This window comes from Lissotriton helveticus, chromosome 8 (assembly GCF_964261635.1).
Source record: "Lissotriton helveticus chromosome 8, aLisHel1.1, whole genome shotgun sequence".
Taxonomy (NCBI): domain Eukaryota; kingdom Metazoa; phylum Chordata; class Amphibia; order Caudata; family Salamandridae; genus Lissotriton; species Lissotriton helveticus.
Genome location: NC_136069.1, coordinates 1,223,773,659 through 1,223,793,587, shown reverse-complemented (window position 1 = coordinate 1,223,793,587; position 19,929 = coordinate 1,223,773,659). Strand labels below are relative to the sequence as shown.

The 19,929-nt window shown below is 48.9% G+C and overlaps 1 protein-coding gene across 14 annotated transcripts in view; it reads right to left on the bottom strand.

Moving 5' to 3' along the window:
• The window catches only part of LOC144773261 (uncharacterized), a 7,170,044-nt gene that overhangs the window by 1,720,248 nt on the left and 5,429,867 nt on the right, over positions 1 to 19,929 (bottom strand). The window lies entirely within an intron of this gene.

Here is a 19,929-nt window from a genome sequence, read left to right as displayed (position 1 = left end):
CTCAGATACATGCAAAACCTTTTTTAAATATAAATGATGTTGGCATAAGCTACCTGGTTTGTAGGTCAAGTCCCAATTTAAACATTTCTGAATGAAGTTGTTCCTTGAAAACAATGAGACAAAAGTCTGAAGCATAGCTTCTAAAAGCTGTACTGTTCAGCTCTATTAGGTTTCTCACTTACACTATGTTTTTGTCCAAAGAGTATTCCACAATGTGTAACTCCATTGAAGATGTCCAACCTTTCAATGAGATGTTTAACAGCAAAACGTATGCTCAGCTCCTCAAGGGTGCACTCCCATCCATTGTTATAGATAGTAACTAGCCTAACATTCAAGGCTATGAAATGACAGGTACCAGTGGAAAAGACCAGGAAAACAGGACAAACTCAAGGGTGTGGCTTAGTTGGCAAGATTCGTTTTTGATGTTTGCAAAGATCTCCCCCCTTACATCCTGGCTCACTAAGCAAATTTACCCGACTCGAGCTGTAGGACGGCACCGCGGATACCGTAACTGCCATGAGGAAGAAAGTAAGCAGTCACGGCCAGGTGTGCTTGTGCCCGTGGCTCCTATCTGTGTGCCAGCCTCTCATCCGTTGTCATCGGCAGCTGCGGGTACAGTTCTGCTTGTGGCAATGAGGCTGAATTTAGCTTTTTTTTCGGCCAGCATTTTATTTGCAGGCTACATTTGATATAAAATACAACCTTAAATGATTCAGCTGAGTCCATTTGATCTGACTTTGCATTGCCGTAATATGAATATGTTGCTTTTTAACATACACCAGTATTATGCCTAATGAACAAGTTACTTACCTTGGGTAATGCTTTTTCAGGTGGATACAGTATCTGCCTGAGGATTCCTCAACTTTTGAATTACCCCTGTGTTAGCATTCTGCTGAAACTTTTTTCATAGCTCTCCCACGTTGACAAGGGCGTCACAATAGCACGGCTCTGCTTGAAACTTTGTATTATGCCACCGGGACCTAAGAAACACCTAGTTGGCGTGCTGACGTCAGTTCCACACATTTTTTCTGTGCCTTTGAAGCGAAAAGGTAGACAGACCACATATTGCAAGTATACACAGTATACAAGATATATACACAAATATACACAGTATGTAAATGAATAAAAAGGTAAAACAGGAAAGGCCAAGACCAAGACATTTCCTAACAACAAGCATCATACCAAAGCAAATGACATAGAAGTACAAGTATGTCATGCATAAAAACCTTTCTGGTATAAGTAGTTAGACAACGGGGAGGAGCAGTGGGGCCAGAGATCTAAATTGTGTTTAAAAAAACTCCACTGGTACCCCATCTGGTCCTGCTGCCTTCCCTGATGCTGAGTGGAGTATAGGTGTGCGTACTTCCTCCACAGAAATTAATTTGCTAAAATCAACTAATGCCATGCTAGTTGCAATGGGATCAACAGATAGCCTTGGATTTTTCCCAGGCATTTCAGGGTTAAATATTTTTGCAAACTGAGCAACCCATACTAGCTCAATTATATGGCAGTCAATGCTTGACTCTGGCTTTTAAGTGAAAAGAACAAGTTACTTTCCTTCGGTAACGCTTTTCGGGTGGATACAGTATCTACCTGTGGATTCCCCACCTTCTGAATTATCCCCATGTGCAGCATTCCACAGAAACATTTCTCCACAGCTCTCCCACGTCAACGAGGACATCACAGTGAAACGGCTCCGCACGCGACTCCATGTGACGTCATCGGAGTCATTGGAAGACCTTGTTGTTGTGCTGACGTCAGTTCCACCCATTTTTTCTGTGTCTTCGAGGTGAACGGGGAACACACTACCTAAATATACACAGTATGCAAACATAGCCAAAACTTTTCATGCTAGACATTTCCTCGAGCCAAGCATCACATAATTTAAACAATAAATCACATAAATATACATTGATTATTTTTCGATACAAACAGGCAGGCAACGGAGGCGGGTGGGTCAGTGAGGAATCTACAGGGAAATACTGTATCCACCAGTAAAAGCATTAGCGAAGGTAAGTAACATCTTCTTCTGATGTAAACATCTGCCTGTGGATTACTCATCTTTTGAATTGAATCACCAAGCAGTCCCCCTCCCGGCGGAAAGTGTCCACCTACTCATACAAAAAGGTCCTGCAGCACAGAACGTGGAAAATGACCATCCCTCCTCACCTCTGAATCCAAGGAATAATGCTTCACAAAAGTGTGGAGGGAGGCCCATGTTGCATTCTTACAGATGTCTACCACAGGGACACCTCTAGCCAAAGCCAAAGATAAAGACTTTGCCCTAGTAGAATGAGCTTTAATACCTTCAGGCAGCTCCTTCTTGGCCAAGGCATAGCATATCTTGATGCACAAGATGGTCCATCTGGAAAGCGTTCTCTTATGGACATCTTTGCCCTTCATACGTCCCATGTAACCAACGAAGAACTGATCGTCCAGCCTCTAGTCCTTGCTTCTCTCCAAGTAGAAGTTGACCGCCCTTCTAGGATCCAGTTGGTGAAGTCTCTCCTCCCCCTTGGAAGGGTGAGGGGGAGGATAGAAAGTGGGTAAAGTGATGGTCTGTAATTGATGCAAAGGAGTGACCACCTTAGGGAGGAAAGCAGCCCTGGTCCTGAGAACAATCGTGTCTGCATAAATGGTTTTAAAAGGAGGCTTAAAACTAAGAGCCTGTAGCTCACATACCCTCAAGGCAGAGGTAATAGCAATAGAAAAACAGTCTTGAATGTGAGAAGTCTCAACCAGCAACTATGAAGAGGCTCAAAAGGAGAAACCATCAGGGAAGGTAGAACCAAATTCAAGTCCCACTGAGGCATAATGAAGGAAGTTTGTGGAAAAGAATTAGTGAGGCCCTTAATAAACCTCATAACTATGGGAGACTTGAACAACGAAGGCTGGTCAGACAAAAAAAGGAAGGCAAATAAAGCCGATTAGTAACCCTTAACAGTAGCCACAGCAAAACCTTGCTGGGCCAAGGAAAGTCAAAAGCTAAGAACATCAGATAAATGGGCCTTCAAGGGATCAATCAACCTCTCTCCACACCACCTCATAAATCTGGCCCATCTACAGGAATAAACAGATTTGGTGGAGTGTCTTCTGGCCGATAAAATAACATCCACCACATCAGTTGGGAGAGAGAATGAACTCAAGTTGCCCCGTTCAATCTCCAGGCATAAAGGTGCAAGCTCTGAAGGTAGTGGTGAAGAACCTGCCTGTGCGACTGCAAGAGGAGATCTGCCCTGAGACGGAGAAGGAGCAGAGGGTGCGATGAGAGATGAAGAAGGTCTGTGTACCATACCCATCTTGGCCAATACAGAGCAATCAATAAGACTTAGGCCCGATTTTGGCGAATCTTCCTCAGAACTCGAAGAATCAAGTGTATGGAAGGAAACGCGTAAGGAAGTTGTGAGACCCAACTTAATTGAAACGTGCCCCCCAAAGCTCCCTACATCAGAGACTGTAGAACAATGGCAAGTGCGTGTTCTTGTGAGTGGCAAACAGGCCAAACCAAGGAAACCCCCACATCCTGAAGACGTGATGGATCACCTCTAGATGGAAACACCACTCGTGATTGGCTGAGTACTGCCGACTGAGACTGTCTGAAGGCACATTCAGTACTCCAGCCAGATGATTCACAATCATGCAAATTTGATGGTCCTGAGCCCAGGACCAGAGTCGAAGAGCCTCTCTGCAGAGGCGATATGACCCTACTTCTCCATGCTTGTTGATGTACCACATTACGGTAGTGTTGTCTGTCAGGATCAGTACTGAGGGAGGAAAGAAAGGCCTAGAGAGACAAATGTATCACCCGCAATTCTAGAAGATTGATGTGAAACAATCTTTCCTCTGGTGACCATAGACCTTTGATCTCCAGATGCCCCAGAAAAGCTCCACACCCCAGAGTGGAGGCATCCGTTATCACTGTGGCCACCGGTGAAGGAGGCTTAAATGGCTTCCATTGAGACAGGTTGACTAGAACACTCCACCATAACAGATCCGCCGCAGCGTCTCTGGAGATTCTGACCACCTCCATGAAATCTCCCTTGTGCTGAAACCACTGCCTGCGGAGGCACCACTGGAGTGCCCTCATATGGCAGCATGTGTGGTTGACCAACAGTATGCACGAAGCGAACAAACCGAGCAGCACAAGACCTTCATGACTGGAACTTCCGCCCCTTCTTGAAACAACGGAACCATAGCCTGGATATCTAGGATCCTTTTGAAGGCACGATTCACAATAGTGTCCAGTAATGCCCCTATGAACAGGTTGCACAAGGAGGGCACCAGGTGAGATTTGGGTAAATTTATGGAAAACCCCAATCCGAACAACAGCTGAGCTGTTATCTCCAGATGATACAGCACCAAGTCTGGAGACTTCGCCTTGAGCAGCCAGTCGTCCAGATAGGGGAATCCCATGATCCCCAATCTTCTGTAATGAGATGCAACCACCGCCACCGCCTTTGTGAATATTCGCAGTGCAGAAGTAAGTCTGAATAGAAGGACCGCAAAATGGTAATGTTGGGATCCTGTAAACAAAAAAAGGATACACTGTTCCCCAGAGTGAGTAAAAATTTAGAAGAACCAAGCAAAAGGTGGAAGTCCCAATAGTTGAGTGAAAGGGAGGGGAGTCCCCCTTTCGGAACTAAAGAACAAGTTACTTACCTTCGGTAATGCTTTTTCTGGTAGATACTATATCTGCCTGTGGATTCCTTACCTTGTGAATATCCCCTTGCGTCAGCAACATTCGGAAATTCTTTTTGTAGCTTCGCGCCGACGTGGACTCGGACGTCACAGAGGCACGGCATCGCTCGTGACTCCGCTGACGTCACCGACGCCTACAATAGGCCCACGCCGGCGTGATGACATCAGTTCCGCCCTTTTTTCCGTGCCTTCGAGGCACACGGACGGACCAATGTCAGTAGAAAGGTATACAGTATACACAGTACACAATAGTAAGGGCAAAACACACAGTGTAAAGCAAATGCAGGAAAGCAATAGAAACATTTCCATGACAGCAAAATATATATACATTACATTACAGTAATTCTGGTATAGAAGAGTGGACAACGGGGAGGCGGGTGGGTCAGTGAGGAATCCACAGGCAGATATAGTATCTACCAGAAAAAGCGTTACCGAAGGTAAGTAACTTGTTCTTCTGATAGATACATCTGCCGTGTGGATTACTCACCTTGTGAATAGAGTCCCACAGCAGTCCCCACTCCCGGAGGAGGGTGTCCACTCTGCTATACCAGGAAATCTTGGAGGACAGAGCGCGCGAAGTGGCCGCCCCTCCTCACCTCGGTATCCAAGCAGTAGTGTTTCGCGAAAGTGTGGAGGGAGGCCCAAGTCGCGGCCCTGCAAATGTCCTCAACAGGTACACCTCTAGACAAAGCAGAAGTTGCAGACTTTTCTCTAGTTGAATGAGCTCTAATACCCTCAGGAGGGTCCTTACCTGCCAGAGAGTAGCAAATCTTGATGCACAAGATTATCCACCTGGAAAGTGTGCGCTTGTGCACCGCTCTGCCCTTCTTGCAGCCAGCAAAACCCACGAAGAGCTGATCGTCAATACGATAGTCTTTAGTCCTATCAAGATAGAAACTAACAGCCCTCTTTGGGTCTAAGCGATGAAGCCTCTCCTCCTCCTTGGAAGGGTGTGGGGGAGGATAGAAGGTAGGAAGGGTAATGGACTGTCCTAGATGGAAGGGAGTTACCACCTTAGGCAGAAAAGCAGCCCTGGTCCTGAGAACCATTCTTTCAGCATGAATGGACACGAATGGGGGCTTGGAACTAAGAGCTTGAAGCTCACTCACCCTCCTTGCCGAGGTGATTGCAACCAAGAAGACCGTTTTAAAAGAAAGAAGCCTCAAGGGACACCTGTGCAAGGGTTCGAAGGGAGAACCCATCAAATAGGTCAACACAAGATTCAAATCCCAATGAGGAACAATAAAAGGAGTAGGAGGGAACTTATTTGTGAGGCCCTTCAAAAACCTCAAAACCACAGGAGATTTGAAAAGAGAAGGCTGATCAGGCAAACAGAGAAATGCCGACAGCGCTGAAAGATAGCCCTTCACTGTAGCAACGGCAAGACCCTGTTGCGCCAGAGAAAGGGCAAACTGGAGAACATCAGACAAATGGGATCCCAAAGGGTTTATAGATTTCTCCCCACACCAAGTGACAAATTGTGACCACCTATAAGAATAGATGGACTTAGTGGAGTCACGCCTGGCCGACAAGATGACATCCACCACATCAGGCGGGAGAGAAAAAGAACTCAGGTTGCCCCGTTCAATCTCCAGGCATGAAGGTGTAAGGTCTGGAGGTGGGGGTGTAGAACCTGCCCCTCCATCTGAGAGAGGAGATCTGCCCTGTGAGGGAGACGGAGCGACGGGTGAGAGGAGAGGTGGAGAAGGTCTGAATACCACACCCTTCTTGGCCAATCCGGGGCAATCAATATAACTTGGGCCCGGTCTTGGCGAATTTTCCTCAGAACCCGAGGAATCAAAGGTATGGGAGGAAACGCGTAAAGGAGTTGTGAGTTGCAACTCAACTGAAACGCGTCCCCCAAGGCTCCTTGCATCGGATACTGGAGACTGCAGAATGACAGGCAGTGAGCATTCTCGCAAGTGGCAAACAAGTCCACCCGAGGAGTCCCCCACATCTGAAAGATGTCGTGAACCACCTCTGGATGGAGCCTCCACTCGTGGTCGGCAGAGAACTGCCGACTGAGACTGTCCGCTCGCACGTTTAGAACTCCGGCCAGATGATTTGCCATCAGACAAATCTGTTGGTCCTGAACCCAGGACCAGAGACGCAGAGCCTCTTTGCAGAGACACTGCGACCCCACTCCTCCCTGCTTGTTGACATACCACATCGCGGTCGTGTTGTCCGTCAGGACTTGAATCGACCGACCGCCAAGGGAAGGGAGGAAGGCCTTGAGCACCAGACGTATTGCCCGTAATTCCAGAAGGTTGATGTGAAGCAACCTTTCCTCTGGAGACCAAAGACCCTTGACCTCCAGGTCCCACAGATGAGCACCCCACCCTAGAGTGGAAGCATCCGTTATTACCGTGGCCACCGATGGAGGAAGTTGAAAAGGCTTTCCTTGCGACAGATTGCCTTCCACGCTCCACCAAGACAGATCCGCTGCAGTTTCTCTGGAGATCCTCACTGACTCCCTGAGATCCCCGTTGTGCTGATACCACTGCCTGTGGAGGCACCACTGGAGAGCCCTCATGTGCCAGCGTGCATGGTTGACCAATAGAATACAAGAAGCCATCAGACCGAGCAGGCGAAGAACCTTCAGGACTGGAACGACCGCTCCATTGTAGAACAAAGGAATCATTCCCTGTATGTCGTGAATCCTTTGAGGTGGAGGGAATGCACGACATACAGTTGTGTCCAGTACAGCACCTATGAACAGGTTGCGCTGGGAGGGCACCAGGTGAGATTTGGGTACATTTATCGAAAAACCCAACCTGTGTCACAACTGAGTTGTCTCTTGCAGATGATGGAGCACCTTCTCCGGCGACTCCGCTTTGATCAACTAGTCGTCCAGATACGGGAACACATGTATCCCCGACCTCCTGAGATGTGCTGCCACCACCGCCATCACCTTGGTGAAGACTCGAGGCGCAGTAGTAAGACCAAACGGAAGGACCGCAAACTGGTAGTGTTGTGACCCAACCGTAAAACGGAGATACTTTCTGTGCGACTTCAAGATGGGAATATGAAAATACGCATCTTGCAAGTCGATCGACACATCAATCTTCTTCCAGCAGCGCTTGAAGAACCTGTGCAAGAGTGAGCATCTTGAACTTTTCCTGTTTCAGGTAAATGTTCAAGATCCTGAGATCCAGAATTGGCCGAAGCCTGCCATCCTTTTTGGGGATCAGGAAGTACCGGGAGTAGCATCCCTGACCTCTCTCCTGCTCCGGAACCACCTCTATCGCACCTTTTCGAAACAAAGCCAGGACTTCTTCTTGCAGGAGAAGCAGGTGGTCCTCCGAACAATAACCTTGGCAAGGAGGGTAATTGGGAGGGAACTCCTGGAAAGGAAGCGCATACCCATTCTCCACAAGATTGAGAACCCAAAGATCCAATGTAATCAATTCCCAATCTTGTAGAAAATGGGTAAGCCGGCCCCCCACTGGGCCCACATGATCCAGAATGGTGGATCTAGGGCTGCTTTGCTGCTGTGGCTGGGGGCTGGGATGGAGAAGAGGAGGAAGAGGAGGAAACATTACGGCCCGAGCTCGGGCTCTTTGTTTGCCTCTATAAGCTCTGTATAAAGTGTTCTGCTGCTGCTGTGGCTGCTGTTGGGTTGATTTATAGTTTCGAAAAGAAGATCTGCCAAATCCTCTTGAGCGCCTTGCAAAAGTGCCCCTGGTCTGAAGACCCAACGACTTAGCTGTTGCTCTGCTATCTTTAAAGCGTTCCAACGCAGTGTCCGCCTTCTTCCCAAACAATCCTGATCCGTCAAAAGGAAGATCCATCAGTGCAGCTTGGACATCAGTGGAAAACTCACTAGATTTAAGCCATGCGGCTCTCCTTGTCGCAACAGAAGAACCCATGATCCTTGCCACAGAATCAGTCATGTTCAATCCACTTTGGATAACCTGTCTTGCTGCAGCCTGAGTATCGGAAATAACTTCTTGAAAGTCTTTCCTATTCTCTTCAGGCATCTTGGGCACCAATTGCTTCACAGTGTCCATAAGAGCATGGATATAACGTCCCATTAAGCAGGTTGCATTTGTGAATTTTAAAGCCATACTGGCAGATGAAAAGACCTTCTTAGCAGCCTGATCCTGCTTTCTAGACTCCTTTTCCGCTGGAACCTGCGGAAACGCACCTGTAGACCTCTTAGAACAGGCAGCCTGCACTACCAAACTCTCCGGTAGAGGATGAGATGTTAAAAACTCCGGGTCCTCAGGAGCTGCCCTATACCTTCTAGCCACAGCCCTAGATACAGCATGAGCAGATACAGGGTTTTTCACAATTTCCAAAATTGGTTCCTTTAAGGCATCATTAAAAGGTAGTAAAGGTTCAATCACTGAAGAAGGAGAGTGAAGGACCTCTGTAAGCAGATTAGATTTAAACTCTGCAGATGGTAGAGAAATGTTCAATAAATTTGCAGCTTTCTTTATCACCACATGATAAGGTGCCACATCTTTTGAGGGTTCATTAGAAACCGAAACAAGGTCCCATTCAGGTGACAGTTCAAGGCCACTAGCCACAGATAGGTCCTCAAAAGGGTCCTCAGAATCATGAAGCTCGCCTTCCTCAAGATTTTCTTCTCTATATCTCTCCTCATCCATCCATCTTTGGGCTTCACGCCTAGATCTCATTTTCACATTCGAAGCCGTCGGATCCGCAATCGACTCCGACGGAGCCGGAGCCGGCGCCGAACCTGACGTCGGACGAGGAAGAGGTTCACGACGTCGCTCAGGGTTCGGCATCATAGTTGATGGAACTGGAGTCGAAGGAATCGGAGTCATCGATCTCGGCGTCGATGGCTTCGGTGTCGAAGGCCTCGCCGGAGTCGGATAATGCCAATGCGGCGCCGGAGCCGGCATAAAAGGCATAAAGGGCGCAGGTGCATAGGAATGAGGAACACCCAAACCATATGCCATAGGACCCATAGGACCAGTAGGAGCCCCAGAGGGATGAATGCCCTTGAATAAATTCCGAACATTGCATTCAGGAATTGCGAAGGGTCTTGACCTGGAGCCGGGAAGGCTGGGTATGAACCCCCAGGTTGCTCTTGAGGACGTGGAGTCGAAACGACGTCGACCTCTTCTTCAGGTTGGTGTACCGGAGTCGTACTACCTTCTGGCATCCGAGCTCCACCCTCACCAACCTCCTCCTCCTCACCTTCATCCTCCCGACCTGAAGGATGTGATGGGTCCGGAGATGGAGCACACTTCCGCTTCGGTGAACTCGGAGAGTTCGCATGCGATGCTTCAACTTCGACATCGTGATCCTCCGAAGCCGACGAAACCACCTTCTCAATCAGTTTCACTTGTGACTTCGGCTTGGAACCCGACTCCTTCCTCGACCGATGTCGGGATTCATGGGTCCTCTTCTTATGCTTCTTTCTAGAAGACCTCGAAGCATGCGCTGATGACGAATCCGATCGCGACCTCGATCGAGATCTTGACTTCGAACGACGAGTTTGCGATCTTGATTTTTTCTTTTCTTTTCCTCCTTTAAACTTAGCAACCAGAAGTTTCGCTTCTCTCTCTCGGAGGGCCTTCGGTGTCATCTTCTTGCAAGATTGGCAGTCCTCGACGTCGTGGTCGGAGCTCAGACACCACAAACAGCATTCATGCGGATCTTTAATTGACATTATTCTGTTACATTCCCCGCAAGCTTTAAATCCAGTCTTCTTCGAAGTCATGACGAAACCGAGAAGACAAAGACACTAGAAGTTTAAATAGTAACAAAGTTACAGTAAAAGCTACAGACGATCCCAGAAAACCGTTAGCGTCGACGACGCGGAAAAAAGGGAACTGATGTCATCACGCCGGCGTGGGCCTATTGTAGGTGTCGGTGACGTCAGCGGAGTCGCGAGCGATGCCGTGCCTCTGTGACGTCCGAGTCCACGTCGGCGCGAAGCTACAAAAAGAATTTCCGAATGTTGCTGACGCAAGGGGATATTCACAAGGTGAGGAATCCACACGGCAGATGTATCTATCAGAAACCCTAACACACCCAGCAAGCTAGGTGTCATGCTTTATCATCTGAGTTTTGCCCCTCGTTAGACTGGTGGTGCAATATCTGACGGGCAACCATAAAGGGGCTCTTTATCGGAGATCTTTTGTTCCTGCCAGTTGGTGCACGTGGGTGTGAGGGAATTAGGGGAAGTGTAGACGTAGAGGGATAAGTGGTGATTACAAAAGGTTAGATAATCCACTATGTATTTTTAATGGTGTGGTTAGCTACCTTACTAAAAACAGTGAGTAGAAAATACACACTAGTGCAAAGATCCAGAAAAGTATGTTCTACCTAGTGGTCGGCATGTTTCATGCTCTTATAGCAATTCATCAGGACCAAGGATGGAAAAACTTGGCTACACGCTGTGGGAGGGATGGATACTACCTTCCACAGGAAACTTTGGAGTAGGCCACGAGGTCCTGCCGCATCTTAGTGGGACCTAGAGAGGGATGACAGGAGAAAGGGGGTAATACCCTAGTCAGTGTCAACAACAATCTAGCTCAACAGTGTTTGGTTCGATATGCACGCTATATTTAGCAAGTGTTAGCCAGACCTAGTCAGAAGGTCATCATGTTAAAAGAAAGTATTAAAAACGACTCAGGTTAGGTTACAGACAGATAACACAAACAAAATTAAATGAAGGCCAGGTAAAAACGTATCCAAACTTAAGGAATGCAAGTCTCACCCTACTAAAATCATTAAGTGGCGTCAACGTTCTTCTCCTGTGTAGGCCACCCCGTTTATAGGTACCCTGGGGGGCGGGAAGAGAAGGAATAGATCAATGCATCTTCCAATGTAAATTGGTGGCCCCCTTTGGCGCAAACAAACCCGTGTAAGAATACTGTGCTCGATAGTGGGTATGTGTAGCGGTCTCTGTACTTAGGCCTACTCCCGCCAACTTGCCACCAGACATCACGGCAAGTAAATGCTGAAACCCCAAAGCTGTACCAATCACTCTGAAAGGTAAGTGCCGAGGTGTGGGTAATGAACACTGTCGTCACCTGGCCCGTCAATTTATGGACCACGATAAGGCTGCACAGTAAAACAATTGACCCCCAGCTCTGCGAGAGCCTCAGAGATTAGTCGTAGCTCGCTATCCTGAGGCAAGCAGCGGGGTAAGCGAACAGCCAGAATAGTCAGGGCGACCCCGGCACACTCACAACACCCCATCCTACACAACATCCTCTCATGGGCTATTTCGGCGGGGTCAGCTCAAACAGAAATAACTGCCCAACACGTTCAGTACACCAGGTGGTTACACCTACCTGTCCGCCGGACGGACATCAACCAGAGACCTACCCACACGTAGTTGGGCGGAAGAGAAGCCAGAGCAGAATTTGGTTCACCTCCTCCGCTTTTACCCATTACGATGCACTTCCTGAACAGCCTGTCATGTGCAGGGGGTTCCGGTTCTGCCGCGCATGCGGGGGTAGGCGCACCAAGGAGACTGTGTCTCACTAGGCAGCGCGTCACAGGCTAGTAAAACCCGGCGGCCATATTGTAGTGTATGGTATGGTATGGTATATGCTTGTATAGTGAAATCATAAAATACACTCGTATGTGTTAAAAAACAAGCAGAGATAAAGAGGCTCTATGTAAGGGGTATAATAAATACATACAGTGCTGGCTCTAAGTGTGAGTCGATCGGCCCGCTAGACTGTTGTCATGATGTAAATGGCGGTGCACTGGGTCACAAAAGACAGTAGTCACTGTCATGATCAGGGGGATACTAGTGTAGGACAACGTATGGTAGCTCCCAACATGGGTGGAATACCCACCAGGACCGTTTCCTTGGTGTAAGACGTGGTGCGCTAGGTCACGTTAGTCAGTAGTCACCAACATGATCAAGGGGAAGTATTTATACAAAACACACTTCAACATCATGACAGGTGGTGAGAATCCCTAGTAATGTGACTTATGAAGAGGTAGAATATTGCAGTCAACATAGCGGCAGGAAGGGGGTGTGGTATGTTGTATTCAGTGGTCTAAAAGGTTGAAGGCCATAAAGGACACAGCATGTTGAGTATTGTCTCTGAAAAATGATATGGATGTCTCAGTAGAACAAGTTACTTACCTTCGGTAACGCTCTTTCTGGTAGATACAATATCTGCCTGTGGATTCCTCACCTTGTGAATATCCCCTTGCGTCAGCAACATTCGGAAATTCTTTTTGTAGCCTCGCGCCGACGGGGATTCGGACGTCATAGAGACACGACATCGCTCGGGACTCCGCTGACATCACCGACACCTATAATAGGCCCACGCCGGCGTGATGACATCAGTTCCGCCCTTTTTTCCGTGCCTTCGAGGCACACGGACGGACCAATGACAGTAGACATATACACAGTATACGCAGTACAAATATCAAGGTAACACACACAGTGTGAAGCAAATGCAATAAAACATTTGAAGTAAACAACTCCTTGACAATAAAATAAATACATTACAGAAACTCTGGTATAGAAGAGTGGACAACGGGGAGGCGGGTGGGTCAGTGAGGAATCCACAGGCAGATATTGTATCTACCAGAAAAAGCGTTACCGAAGGTAAGTAACTTGTTCTTCTGATAGATACATCTGCCGTGTGGATTCCTCACCTTGTGAATAGAGTCTCACAGCAGTCCCCACTCCCGGAGGAGGGCGTCCACTCTTCTAAACCAGAAAGTCCTGGAGGACAGAGCGCACAAAGTGGCCGTCCCTCCTCACTTCGGAATCCAAGCAGTAATGCTTCGCGAAAGTGTGGAGGGAAGACCAAGTTGCCGCCCTACAAATATCCTCTACAGGAACACCTCTAGCCAAAGCTGAGGTTGAAGACTTAGCTCTTGTAGAATGAGCCCTTATACCCTCTGGAGGTTCCTTACCGGCCAAAGAGTAGCAGATCTTTATACAGAGAACGATCCATCTTGATAAAGTTCTTTTATGGACCGCTCTTCCTCTTTTGCAGCCAGCAAACCCAATGAAGAGCTGGTCATCCACACGACAGTCTTTAAATCTGTCCAAGTAAAAAGACACCGCCCTCTTGGGGTCCAGACAGTGTAACCTCTCCTCCTCCTTGGAAGGGTGTGGGGGAGGATAAAAGGTAGGGAGGGTAATGGATTGACCAAGGTGGAAAGGAGTAACCACCTTTGGAAGAAAAGCAGCCCTGGACCTAAGAACCATTCGATCAGCATGAATGGTCAAGAATGGGGGCTTGGAACTAAGAGCTTGAAGCTCACTTACCCTCCTTGCAGAGGTTATTGCAATTAGGAAGACTGTCTTAAGAGTCAAAAGCCTCAAAGGACATTTATGAAGAGGCTCAAAAGGAGCACCCATCAGAAAGGTCAAAACAAGATTTAAGTCCCACTGAGGCACAATAAAAGGAACAGGAGGGAACTTATTTGTGAGACCCTTCAAAAACCTTAAAACTAAAGGAGATTTAAAAAGAGATGGCTGATCAGGCAAACAGAGAAAAGCTGACAGCGCAGAAAGATAGCCCTTAATTGTGGCAACAGCAAGCCCTTGCTGCGCCAGAGAAAGGGCAAACTGAAGAACATCAGACAAATGGGCTCTCAAAGGGTCAATAGATTTTCCTCCACACCAAGCGACAAATTTCGACCATCTATAAGAATAGATGGACTTAGTGGAGTCACGCCTGGCTGACAACATGGCATCCACCACGTCAGGCGGGAGAGAAAAGGAATTCAGGTTGGCCCGTTCAATCTCCAGGCATGTAGGTGTAATGTCTGGAGGTGGGGGTGTAGAACCTGCCCCTCCATCTGAGAGAGGAGGTCTGCCCTGAGAGGGAGACGGAGCGGCGGGTGAGAGGAGAGGTGGAGAAGATCTGTATACCACACCCTTCTTGGCCAGTCTGGGGCGACCAATATGACTTGGGCCCGGTCTTGGCGAATCTTCCTCAGAACCCGAGGAATCAAAGGTATGGGAGGAAACGCGTAAAGGAGCTGATTTCCCCAACTCAACTGAAATGCGTCCCCAAGGCTCCTTGCATTGGACACTGGAGACTGCAGAATGACAGGCAGTGAGCATTCTCGCGAGTGGCGAAGAGTGTGAGAAGTTGGCCTGATATGCAGTGCTCACTATTCTAGTGATCACTATGTATCAGTCCAAACAACCCTTATTGATGATTGGTTGTAAGTCAACCTTATAGACCAGCTATCCTAGTAGCATGGATACGAGCAGTCTAAGGCTAAGACTCTAGAGGGCGTGTTAAGCCAGCTGTTTTACCATCACATTACCCCTTGAACACCAAGTGAAAGGACACCACACAAGTTGTTATGAAAATAAACAGATATTTATTTATAACAAGACTACCCTGAACTCTTTATGAGTCAGGGAGCTAAGCACACAACAAAACTCTTAAGAAAATACTTTAAGTCGCACAATTTACACAAATGCCCGAGGGGCACGAAAAACCATATATTACAAAAGTGGAATGCGAATTACTAGCAGGTAAGTAACTATTCTCATAGACTTTAGAAACGCTAGGCCTACAATACTAAACCCTTAGATTAGAAGCAGGAGGCCTGTGGACGTCGTGTGCAGAGTGGGAACTCTCACGCGTAAGGCGGGAAAAAGTCTATGGAGGCTAGCAAAGACAAAGTTACTGTTCTCGGGCGAACCCGACTAGGTGGGTCGAAAACAAGAGTGGATCCGAACACTTAGAGTGTTGGACTATGCTGAAGCACCGGAGTACTTGGTTTACCTAGCCCAGGGGCTGCGGCTGCATAGGGTTCAAGTTGCGTCGGAAACCCTCGTTGAAGATCCAGGAGCCTGAAGAAAGAAGTTGCTGGCAGGCGACCAGTGAAGGAGTTCGTGGTGATCCAAGCCTGGATCAGGGAAGAAGAAACCTGTAAGCAGAGGGGACCAAGTTCTGAATCACTAGCCAGTGATTGGAGTGGGCACCAGGATGGCACCGGACGAAGTCACCTCAGCCAGGTGAGTGGGCGCTGCTGGGCTCTGCAGTCTCTCGGACCAGGAGGCGTTGTCGGCGACCAGGATGGAGGTGCGAGCGGTCCCACGAAGGTACTTGCTGTCGACGTCGCTGGACCCAGGATTGGGCAACAAGTCTTGGCAAATGCAAGGCCCACGCGGTGGACCTAAAATGGCGTCTTGAGTGGACCAGGAGGGTCCAGGGTGCTCCTCTTTTGGAGGGGAGCAAGGGCTAGTCTGGAGCAACCAGACCAGCAGTGGTTGTCGTCGTGGAGCGTCGTGAGAGGGCCACTAGCCAACGGGCAAGTGACCTGGACAACGCGGTTAGCAGCAAAGAGCAGAAGGGCCCCACGCAGATCTCGTGGATGCAGGGGGGCTGAACTTCGATGCTGGAGCTGCTCAGGGTCGGGGCTTCTCTTACCCCAAAGCACTCGGTCGAGGGTCACTCGGTGGTCGTGCTGGACAAGCGTCGTGCAGTTCTGAAGATGGCCGGTCCCTCGAGGTCTCGTCACACCCACGGATCACAGCTGGGCTGATGATGTAGGTTGAGGTCAGAGGTGCCAGGGAAGCCGGTTCTCGTCGTGCTGGAGCAGTCTTGATCCGAAGGAGAGACTGGCAACAAACTGCGATGCTTGGTTGGTGCCTGCTGCTGCAGGGTGACTACTCCTTAGTCACAAGGGAGAAATCTTGAGAAGAAGTCGAGAGTTCCTTTCGTGGAAAGTAGTTTCAGGATTCAAAGATGATCTGATTTGGAAGGGGGCCAGTTCCTACCTTTATCCTGCAAAAAGGGGCTGGCACGCGACTAAGTCCTGCCCTATGGGTGGGACTAGGAGGGGGGTGGTTACACCCCTCTCCTTTGGCGGGCTTTCCCCAGATCAGGGGCTGGAGTGCCCCTGGAACTGGTTCCAGCCGGCCTATGCACAGTGAGCACCGGGGTGCCACTTGCAGTCACCTTCCTCTAAAGCCCTGCCTACCTAGGATACACAAAATCCTGTCTGGGACGGTCCTGGCAGGAAACCCTTTGTCCTTGCCTCCTGGGCTGGGAGGACTCCCAGCAGCAGGAGGGCAGACTTGTGTCTCGGTGGCAGCATCCATTTTGTGGAGCTACGGCTCTGTCTGACTTTAACCGGGGTTACAGGTTACATACATGTCGTGTCCCTCTAGAAGGGTGGAATGCTAACCCCGTCGTCAGAATTGGCGAGGGGTTAGTATTCCAATTCGTATGACACCTTACTTGACATGTTTTGATAAAGCGATACCAGAGTTGGCATATAACCGCGAGGATTATAATGCACTTAAGAGTATATGGTATGCGATATCATGGAAACGGCTAAGGGATGGATCCCGAAAGCCGCAGACAGGCTCAGCTCATGCCAGAGCACTATCTCACACGATTCCAAGCACTCTGCCTTCAGGATTGTTAAGGCCTGCCATAGGAGTGACTGATAGGAGATCTGTGTGCCCATTTAGGTTTAGATATAGGAATACTATATCTAAAGCAAAGGGTGATTACACCACTTTGCCCCAGCTGTCAAGCAGCCAGTTGTGTCTGATTTAGTTAGAATTGGCTTGGTAGTTTGGTCTGCCCTGTTCCCATGATGCACTGGGCCAGGGACAGACTAATTTGCATATAGCCAGGTTCTGAGCTGGGACGGGGCAGTGAGCTAAATAACGGTGATGGATCAAGCCCTGATCTTTGGACTGGGTAAGAGTGGTCTGCTTAATTCAGACACTCTGTTCATCACCACCCCTTTTCGGAATCGTTTTTGGCCACTATAGGTGTGGCAGGGTATACTCAGACATGAGTCCCTTGCTCACTGCTCCATCAGGATTCAAGCAAGCCGGGCCGACGACGCCTGAAATGGCAGAAACCGGTCCCCGGAAGCTTGTCTCCTTTCTGGTGAAGAATTGGCTTGGTAGTTTGGTCTGCCCTGTTCCCGTGATGCACTGGGCCAGGGACAGACTAATTTGCATATAGCCAGGTTCAGAGCTGGGATGGGGCAGTGAGCTAAATAACGGTGATGGATCAAGCCCTGATCTTTGGGCTGGGTAAGAGTGGTCTGCTTAATTCAGACACTCTGTTCATCACCACCCCTTTTCTGAATCGTTTTTGGCCACTATAGGTGGGGCAGGGTATACTCAGACATGAGTCCCTTGCTCACTGCTCCATCAGGATTCAAGCAAGCCGGACCGACGACGCCTGAAATGGCAGAAACCGGTCCCCGGAAGCTTGTCTCCTTTCTGGTGAAGAATTGGCTTGGTAGTTTGGTCTGCCCTGTTCCCATGATGCACTGGGCCAGGGACAGACTAATTTGCATATAGCCAGGTTCTGAGCTGGGATGGGGCAGTGAGCTAAATAACGGTGATGGATCAAGCCCTGATCTTTGGACTGGGTAAGAGTGGTCTGCTTAATTCAGACACTCTGTTCATCACCACCCCTTTTCTGAATCGTTTTTGGCCACTATAGGTGTGGCAGGGTATACTCAGACATGAGTCCCTTGCTCACTGCTCCATCAGGATTCAAGCAAGCCGGGCCGACGACGCCTGAAATGGCAGAAACCGGTCCCCGGAAGCTTGTCTCCTTTCTGGTGAAGAATTGGCTTGGTAGTTTGGTCTGCCCTGTTCCCATGATGCACTGGGCCAGGGACAGACTAATTTGCATATAGCCAGGTTCTGAGCTGGGATGGGGCAGTGAGCTAAATAACGGTGATGGATCAAGCCCTGATCTTTGGACTGGGTAAGAGTGGTCTGCTTAATTCAGACACTCTGTTCATCACCACCCCTTTTCTGAATCGTTTTTGGCCACTATAGGTGTGGCAGGGTATACTCAGACATGAGTCCCTTGCTCACTGCTCCATCAGGATTCAAGCAAGCCGGGCCGACGACGCCTGAAATGGCAGAAACCGGTCCCCGGAAGCTTGTCTCCTTTCTGGTGAAGAATTGGCTTGGTAGTTTGGTCTGCCCTGTTCCCATGATGCACTGGGCCAGGGACAGACTAATTTGCATATAGCCAGGTTCTGAGCTGGGATGGGGCAGTGAGCTAAATAACGGTGATGGATCAAGCCCTGATCTTTGGACTGGGTAAGAGTGGTCTGCTTAATTCAGACACTCTGTTCATCACCACCCCTTTTCTGAATCTGATTTAGTTAGTCAGCCCAGGGGTGGCATAATACATGCTGCAGCCCCTGGGAGACTTCTGGGTGCACCTCAGCCCTGGGTACAGGGACTTGAGAGGGCCCAGTGCCAATTCAGTACCTGGGTACAATTTGGAGTAGAGAGAACAGCTAGGCTGTGGGTCTGATTAGCAGGCCCACAGCCAGGGAAAGTCGTAAACCAGTGAAGCAAAAAGCAAAAATCTGGGTGATCATAGGATTGCAGACCCTACTCTCCTACATGACCCCCCCAAACTTTGGGACAATAAACTAACCTTGACCAGGTGAGTCTTCTTGCTCTAAGTGGAAATACCTGGAGAGCCCATCAGCATTGCCATGATCACTACCAGGTCTGTGCTCCACTGTAAAATCCATCCCCTGTAGGGAAATCGACCACCTAAGTAGTTTGGGGTTTTCACCCTTCATCTGACTTAGCCATAAGAGGGGCTTGTGGTCGGTCTGAACTGTGAAGTGAGTGCCAAACAAGTAGGACCTCAGCTTCTTCAGGGCCCAAACCACAGCAAAGCCTCCCTCTCAATAGCTGACCAATTTTTCTCTCTGGGGGTCAGCCTTCTGCTAATGAAAGCAATTGGCTGGTCGTTGCCATCAAAATTCAGCTGAGATAGAACAGCTCCCACACCCAACTCAGAAGCATCTGTTTGGACAATGAATGGTTTGGAGAAGTCTGGACTCTTTAGGATAGGTGCTGTGCACATGGCCTGCTTTAGGTCATCGAATGCTTTCTGACAGCTTGCTGTCCACTGAACTTTCTTTGGCATCGTTTTACTTGTCAGGTCATTAAGGGGGGTCACTATGGACCCATAATTTCTGACAAATTTCCTATAGTACCCAGTCAGGCCCAAGAAAGCTCGAACCTGAGTCTGGGTGATTGGAGGAGCCCAGTCCTTGATGGCCTGTATCTTACTCTCCAATGGCTGAACCTGGCCTCCACCTACAAGGTGGCCCAGGTATACAACCTGTGTCTGCCCTATCTGGCACTTAGTGGCCTTGATAGTGAGGCCTGCCTTTTGCAGGGCCTCTAACACTTTCCTCAGGTGGACCAGGTGATCCTCCCAGGTGGAGCTAAAGACAGCAATATCATCCAGATATGCTGCACAGAAGTCATCCATCCCAGTGAGAACT